The sequence below is a fragment of the Formica exsecta genome, unplaced genomic scaffold, assembly GCF_003651465.1.
Source record: "Formica exsecta isolate Colony F162 unplaced genomic scaffold, ASM365146v1 scaffold2031, whole genome shotgun sequence".
NCBI lineage: Eukaryota > Metazoa > Arthropoda > Insecta > Hymenoptera > Formicidae > Formica > Formica exsecta.
Window position 1 is genome coordinate 1 of NW_021849329.1, and position 8920 is coordinate 8920.

An 8920-nucleotide genomic window follows, 5' to 3' on the forward strand; every position below is an offset into this window, starting at 1 on the left:
TTTATTTCTTTAATAGCTTTTCAATTGAAGCAGGTTTGCATCATTCTAAGAATATTTAATGATGTCAGAGTTCTTTTTCCTGTTAATGTATGATCAAAGTTAGAAATATATGAAATATATTTGTTTTAGAAAATTAGCAGTTTAATCTAAAAAAAATCTTGCTACATGTATATGAATTCATTTAACATATGTTTATTGGATTAACATTGAAATAATAAATTCAAAAAATCAGTTATATAATTAAAGACGGTAATTATTCAGTTTAGCGTCCTCACCTCAAATATCGATGAAATTATGCTCATTCGATGCGTTTTTGCATGAAACGAAAGAATATAGCAGAAAAAAGCGTCGCTCTGCCCTGCGAAGCGAAATATTAATAGTTAAAGTTGACGATTATTTAGGTTACAAAACCTGTCATACCGACGAAATGCAGCGACATGAGTATGTTCTATGACCACATGCGAATCGAAATCAAGTACAAGTACTGCCTGAAGACATGTTTCGTTTTCACATTGATGCAATAATTTTCTTTATCAATATTTACATCATTATTACACTTATTACACTTCATTGTATATGTTAAAATAATTTGGTACATTAAAAAAAAATCTCATTTCGCGTTGTAAAGTATATGCGTAGACACAATCGGTTCCCCCCCCCCCCCCCCTACGGGGGGCTCCACTTCCGGAAGATGTAACCTAATCCAAACCTATTTCTGATTTAAAACTAAAATTTGGTTTGAGTTACGTTATATAACCCAAACTAAATTTTCGTTTCGAATTAAACTTTAACTTTAAACATCTCAAAAATTATAAGAGACCGCCGATTAAGTTATAAAGAAAACTTACTCAGGATCATGATCTTGACAACATATATCAAGGTCAACATCGTTGGGTCCGTTTTTATAAAGTTTTATTATCATGTCCAAAACTCTCTCTCTCTCTCTCTCTCTCTCTCTCTCTCTCTTCTCTCTATCTTTATATCTGCAGTTTATCTTTATAACTCTCTCTAAACGTGCCCTATCGCGAGAAACGATACACGACGTCAGTCGATCAACATCGTTGGGTCCGTTTTTATAAAGTTTTATTATCATGTCCAATACTTTAAAGTGATATATCTCGAAAACTATCGGTCGGAAATTTTTTTTACTATTTTTCCCGTGTTCCTCGTCAAAAATGTCTTCAGAAACGACTTTTCAAATAGGGGGCCACAGTTATCGTAATCACCCCCATATCCGGACTGTATATATAACTTCTCATTTTCATTTTCACTTATTTATTGGAAATAGTTCTATCTTTATAAAATTTGAAACCACCTCTTCTTATGATTTCAGTAAGCTACAAGTTTTGAATAAGAAACTTGGAGAATAAATAGGATATAAAAAAATTAATAATTTTTAATTTAAAAAGCAATTTTGTATAATAAATTATTGCTTATAATTTTCATGATAGTATTATCCAAATATTTATACTATTTTATACTATATTTATACTATTTTATACTTATTGTTAATTTGCAACAAAATCATATTTTTGAAATTAAAAATTTTTTATTTTTTTATATCTTATTTATTCTCTAAGTTTATTATTCAAAACTTGTAGCTTTTACTAAAATCGTAAGAAGAGGTGCTTTCAAATTTTATAAAGATACAACTATTTCCAATAAAGATGTGAAAACAAAAAAGAGAAGTTATATATACAGCCCTAATATGTGCCGTAAGTACTCTTCTTTACTCATTCTTTCATCTATTCTCTCTCTCTCTCTACCCTCCCCCTCTCTCCCTCCCTCCCTTCCCCCTCTCTCCCTCTCTCTATCACTCTCTCTCCCTCTCCCCCATGTTTCTGTACTTGTATCTCTTACTGGGGACGCGTGCGTGTAAACGTTTAAATTTCTGTACATCTCTATATATTTATATATATGTGTATCTCTATATATCTCTAGTTTTCAATATTCATTATAATATCACAACAATTTATATATTATTCATGTGAGTTTGTAGGTATTACTGAAAAGAGAATGACTTATGCATTTTATTTCGAACAAAATTGTTTTTACACAATTTTATTAAAAATAAAATTGATTTTTAGCAACGGAAAATTTATAATATCTAATTTTAATAAAATGACCTAAAACATTGCAAGATAGAATCAGAAATGCATAAATCAATCTCTTATTTTAAATTTAGCTAATCTTGAAAGAAATAAAATCTCTGAAAAATAATAAAGCAATCCTTTATTTATCTTCATTTATAACTAAAAATTGTCTATTGTATATATATTTATAGTAACAATAGTAGTGGTTTTAGTAGTAGTTAATGCCAGAGGCGGTCTATTCGTGAGCTGGCTGCTTTATAAATATTTTACACCAGATACGGTTTGCATGTGCGTTCTGGTTATTAAAAAAATATTATCCAGAGGCGATCTGTTCGTAAGCTGGTAATAAAAAAAAAATTATCCAGAGGCGATTTATTCGTGAGCTGATTATTAAAAAAATATTATCCAGAGGCGATCTTTTCGTGAGCTGGTAATAAAAAAAAATTATCCAGAGGCGATATATTCGTGAGCTGGTTATTAAAAAAATATTATCCAGAGGCGATCTGTTCGTAAGCTGGTAATAAAAAAAAAATTATCCAGAGGCGATTTATTCGTGAGCTGGTTATTAAAAAAATATTATCCAGAGGCGATCTTTTCGTGAGCTGGTTATTAGAAAAATATTATCCAGAGGCGATTTATACGTGAGCTGGTTATTAGAAAAATATTATCCAGAGGCGATTTATACGTGAGCTGGTTATTAGAAAAATATTATCCAGAGGCGATTTATACGTGAGCTGGTTATTAGAAAAATATTATCCAGAGGCGATTTATACGTGAGCTGGTTATTAGAAAAATATTATCCAGAGGCGATTTATACGTGAGCTGGTTATTAGAAAAATATTATCCAGAGGCGATTTATACGTGAGCTGGTTATTAGAAAAATATTATCCAGAGGCGATTTATACGTGAGCTGGTTATTAGAAAAATATTATCCAGAGGCGATTTATTCGTGAGCTGGTTGTGAAATATTTCATATCAGATGCGGTTTGTATGTGCGCTCTGATGATTATAAAATATTTAAGAAGCATTTCTATTGTCAAAACATTATCTATTGTATTGTATATATAAAATAGTTCATTTTTAGTACCAATTAGATAAAGAAAAGACTGCACTTATTTTTCAGAGATTTAATTTTTTAAATATTATATAAAATGATAAAATAAATGACATATCTTATTTTTGTGACAATATATAACAAAATACTAATCCATTTATTTTTCTTTGCAGGCGACAATTATTGAAGCTGGTAAAGACCCATGAGGCAAATGACTCCAGGAGCACTAAGGATACTAGCAACGAATCCATCGATTTTCAGAAATCGGTGGAATCACTCCCCGATACGATGGATTCAAATGTTAATACCCAAATAATGCAGTGCCTGGAGTCAAATGCAAATACAGGTATGTATTATGAAAATGTAGAACTTTGCGAAGATAACAATAATTTTGTTATCGAAAATGGCCCTCTGGATACAAATCGTATCCAGGAAAGCATGCCTGAAGGCCGTCGCATTGTCGACATTGGTTTTCTGTGGAATGAAATCCACAGAACATTTGATAATCATGTGCGAGGGATAGAGTGCCAATTTAAAGATTGGAAACTCATTAATTCTCGTCGCCGCGGGTTAATGACGCAGTTGTTCTTCAAGTGCCAAATGTGTAATTATGAAGCCAACATCTGGTCAGAACCCACAGAGCCGGAAACATTAGACATAAATACGGCCGCTATAGCAGGAACTGTTACAGTGGGAATTGGTTATGCCCAGCTGGAAGAGCTGTGTGCATCCATGAATGTTTCTTGTTTGTCCAAGCCAACTTACGTAAAATATAGAGAAATATTAGTCGATAATTTTCAAAAAACAGCCATGGAGAATATGAAAATGGTTGGCGAAGTTGAAAGGCAACTTGCTCTTGAAAAAAACGAGGCTATAAACGGTATTCCATATATAATAGTTGTAACAGATAGTAGTTGGATGAAGAGATCGTACGGTAACGCCTACGACTCTCTTTCCGGTATTGGAGCCATAATTGGTTACCGCACGGGAAAGATTCTCTTCGTCGGTATCCGCAATAAATTTTGCACGCTATGTAATGTGGCAGAACGGAAAGGTATGGAACCAAGAGCTCACAAATGCTACAAAAATTTTGATCGCAATGTCAGCTCTACAAGCATGGAGAGCGATGCCATCGCGGAAGGTTTTAAATGTAGCCTTGAAATGCATGGACTGATTTACAAAACAGTTGTTGCCGATGGTGACAGTAGCGTATATCAGGCTATTGTTGATAACAGACCATACAGTGAACATATGATGACAGTCAAAAAAAATGAATGCACCAATCATTTGCTTCGCAATTTATGCAAAAAGCTAAAAGCTGTGGCTGAGATGACTCAGTCAAAAATGCATAGACAGCGTGTAGAGGTGCGAAATGTTGTAAAAAGCAACATTTTAAAAATACGAAGAGAGGTTATAGAGGCAGCCGTTCTACGAAGAGAAGAAAGGCAACCTCAACATTGTCAGGCTATGGAATTACAAAAAGATATATTAAACATCCCTAGCCATATTTTTGGCGAACATAAGCGATGTGAAGCTCGCGGTCATATAAGCAAAGAGAATTGTAATGAAACGAAGAAAAATTATGTACCATTTCTAAAATTACATGGTCTCTATCCAAAAATAAAAAGTGCTGTCATGTATCTTAGTGCTTACTCCGACAGCTTGTTGTTAAATTTAACAAATAATCCTGCAGAACCATTCAATTCGATAATCTGCAAACAAATAGGTGGAAAGCATATTAATTTTGGAAAAAAAGGCTCTTACAATGCTAGAATTGCAGGAGCAGTTGTGCAATACAATACGCAACAAGTACTTACACAATTACATCAAAGCATGTGTAAGATTGTTCAGCCTATTGTCGAGAATCTGGAAAAGCGACGCCAAATAAAAGTTGCAAAAACCAGAGATTCTCGAGAAGCGCAGGGAAGACAAAAAAAATTCAAACGAGAATCAGGAACGGATCGTTATTATGGTCCGCAATCGCAAAAACCGGATTTTCCATCTGATATATTCGAGCAACTGCGACAAAATCATTTAGAAAAGTTGTTCGAAAATGGAGTAAATTGGTAAGAAATAGAATTTGAGACTAGAAACCAAAATGAGTCCGAATAATGGTTATCATTAAGACGTGAAATGTTGACGGCATCCAATTTTGGAACCGTATGTCGCATGAGACCGACAACGTCTTGCGCATTGACTGTAAAAAACATTTTATATCCTCCGTCTATTGATACCGCAGCCATGAAATATGGTCGCGATAATGAAAATGTAGCGAGGAAAGAATTGGCCATGAAATTAAATAAAGCAATAAAACTTTGCGGATTGTTCATTGATAATGAAAATCCATTCTTGGGTGCGTCTCCTGACGGACTTATTGAGGAAAATGGTCTTGTGGAAATCAAATGTCCTCTGTCGGCTGAACATTTGACAGCAGAAGAAGCCATAGAGACATTGCCTTCTTTGAAGTGCATCTTTGATAAACAAAATCCACATAAAATGAATCGGAATCACCGATATTTTTACCAAGTTCAAGGTCAATTGAATATAACAAAGCGAGAATATTGCATTTTTGCTGTTTGGACGCCAAAAAGCATAAAAATATTGCGTATTAGTACAGACAATGAATTCTGGAAAAATCAAATGCTGCCTTTTCTAACACGCTTCTACTACGAATGCATGCTTCCAGAAATATTGGATAGTCGCCATAATAGACATATGCCAATCAGAAATCCAAAATATATAACAGAAGCTAAAGAAGAAGCAACGAAACAAATAATTAGCCGAAAAACTATTCGACGAAATATTATAGAAAATGCAAATATTGTCGATATTTATGTATACGAACAAAAAAAAAAGACATAAAATAATATATATTTATATAAATAATACATTGTTGTTATATATCCATTGATTATATCGATTGGAAAAAAATGAGGTACATTGCATAGGTTGCAATTTATAGAAAGTTACATGATAATATGCAGAATATATGTATATGTATTATACACATAGATCTGTATACGTCTATGTACATATTATACTTATACATATACATATACACACACATATACAGGGTGTCCCATTTTAAAAGTTCCACTCTCATAACTTTTCAGGATCAACGTTTGAAGGAAAACGACTCGGATAAAAGTTGTAGGGAACAAAGGGGGCTATCTAATGGTGACCTTGGATTTGACATTAAAGATCATTTTCAAGGTCATTTGAAGGTTAACTTCCGTTTTTTTAAATGGAAACCCCCATTTTTTATTGCATATTCTTGTAGCTTATCTCGAGAGCTTTACAAAGGGGTACGTTCTGGGCCAGATATTTTTCCTCCACCAAAATCAACTAAAAAACATCAAAATCACACATAAAAGCACCAAAATTTAAAAAAAAACCGGCGCTAGCGAGCACATATCGTCAGGTGATTTTCCTCACAGAGGTTTTTGCAAAAATAAATAACATTCAGGTCACTGGCACAGTGTTAATTCACTTGTAAACCTGCATTTTTTTCATTCTTTTTAATTCAGGTCAAGCGACTGAAAGACGCCTGAAAGGTTTAGCCAAGGGGCGCTAAGTCCGAAGGACGCACTTCATGTAAGTCAATCATTAAGCTCACATTTTTTAAGTTCAGGCCCTCTCCTTTGAAAGTAAGTTTGATATAAGCAGGTAATTTATTTGCAATAAATCCAAATATCGATCCCTCCACATGAGGTATTTATAACCACCCTTACGAAAAGTACACCGAAATTTTCGGTGCTCAAAACCATACAATTTTTGTTCAAAACGTTTTTTTCTAAAATGCTTAGTTTTTGAAAGAAAAGAAGTGTACGGGTGGTCTAGGACACCCTGTATATACATATACACAACCAAATGTTATTCCTCTTGGAAGATATATGGGAAGACATAGCCCGTATGAACAATGTGAAATTGTGTTCAAATATGTAATAAATGCAGACACGTCTATATTACACTGTTATCTATACGCTTAGTACGCTTAGATACGCGTGCGAAGCGATAGAGCAGTAGAAATATAAGATGTTGTCTAATTTCAACATATTGAATACAATGCGAAGTTGCTTTTTTTAATACGCATAAATCGTGCATAAATATTAGTATCGGTAACGGCAGAACCAAAATTGTCGGTATTATCGATAATTGTGTCGATAATACCGACAATTTTAGTTATGTTTAGATGAGGGCGCTAACCCGTCGGAGTTTGCTCGTCGCTTTTGGATCTCCTTAAGATGATGCCGGAGCGACGGGCAAACTCCGACGAGTGAACGCCCTCATCTAAGTGTAACTAAAAGTGTCGGTATATTACCAACGCTTTATAGTTACATTACCGTTATCATTATGTAGAGTAATTGTCAAGGATATGTGCTGCGACGACTTTTCCTACCGTCTCGCGGCTGAGCGATAAACGCGGCCGCCGACTCGTTCTCTCCGTCGCGCGGGTGTAAATTGCGGCGACGAACAAGAGCTAATTCGCCGAACGGGAGATGCGGAATGGTCATTGACAAAAACGGGAAAACGGAGAAAAAGATCCACGCGCCAGGTGGGAACGGGATGTTAGGAGTTCCGCGCGTACCGTGACGAGATCCGAGAAATAATCGCGAGAATCGAACTTGGGCGCCAAATACGATCTTTCACGTATCAATTCGCGAAACACGAAATAAGCGCGAAATAAACGCAAAAGAAATTGCCGGAATTCGCCACGGGCTGACTAGCTCGCCTAACGGTAGAGGGGCAGGGCGAGTGTTAATCGAACGCGATAATTTATGCAAGAGACGACAAGTACGTAAACGACGAACACAATTGGAAAGAAACTCGTAAATTAAACAGAGAAATTAACAGATTTATTATAATAGCGGGAGCCGCAGCTCCTCGAGAATAGTAATGATAAACCGCGCGGATATACGGCTGCGGTAAAAGAAACGCGGCTGCGAGACTGGGTGTTAGACGCGGGGCGCGAAATCTCTCGAAAATTATATTTTCGTCCCATTATGTGGACACACTATTAAAATCACACTACAAAAACACAACTTTCGTTTTTTAAATTCAACGCGTTATAACGTGTTATAACAGTTGAGCGTACTTTTGCGGTAATCTCTTGTTACGCGTATGTACACAACACGCGCGACTGAGACTGAGTATCTGCCGCGCACTGATATGATCGCGTGTGCCTGCATGTGTGTGTGCATGGTACAGTCGACTTATTCCCCGATACATACATATACAGGGTGTCCCAGAATTCGCGGACACGGAATGCACTGCGTGATTATTCTTGCCAAAAGAAACAACTTTTTTCTCTGGCAAAATTGCGTCTGAACAATACTTTTTAAATGAGAGCAATTTTAAGATAACGAATGAGCGCTCTAGGTTACGCATGAATCAGGGGCGGCACGCGGACAGCACGTAAGCGTGTTGTAGGTACGCTATTTTACTATTTCGCTAAAAATTTTATAAGAACTGTGCATGATATCTAAATATCGCTATTTTGAATAAAACACTTCATAAAAGAACATTTTCTAATTGATATCACCAAAGCAACGACTAAAAGTAAAATAAGTAAATTAGATAACACATGAATAATTTTGATCCAAGATTATTGTTCCAACATTCTAAAAATGTTTGTGGCTCTGAAAAGGGCTGATTAAATGTTTAATAATGTCTAATTTTTTTATGTTGCTATTGCAAAATGAAGCTGTTCTTTCAAATCTTCTTTCGAGATAATGTCTCGCCCGTCTACAATATTTAGATATTATGCATAGTT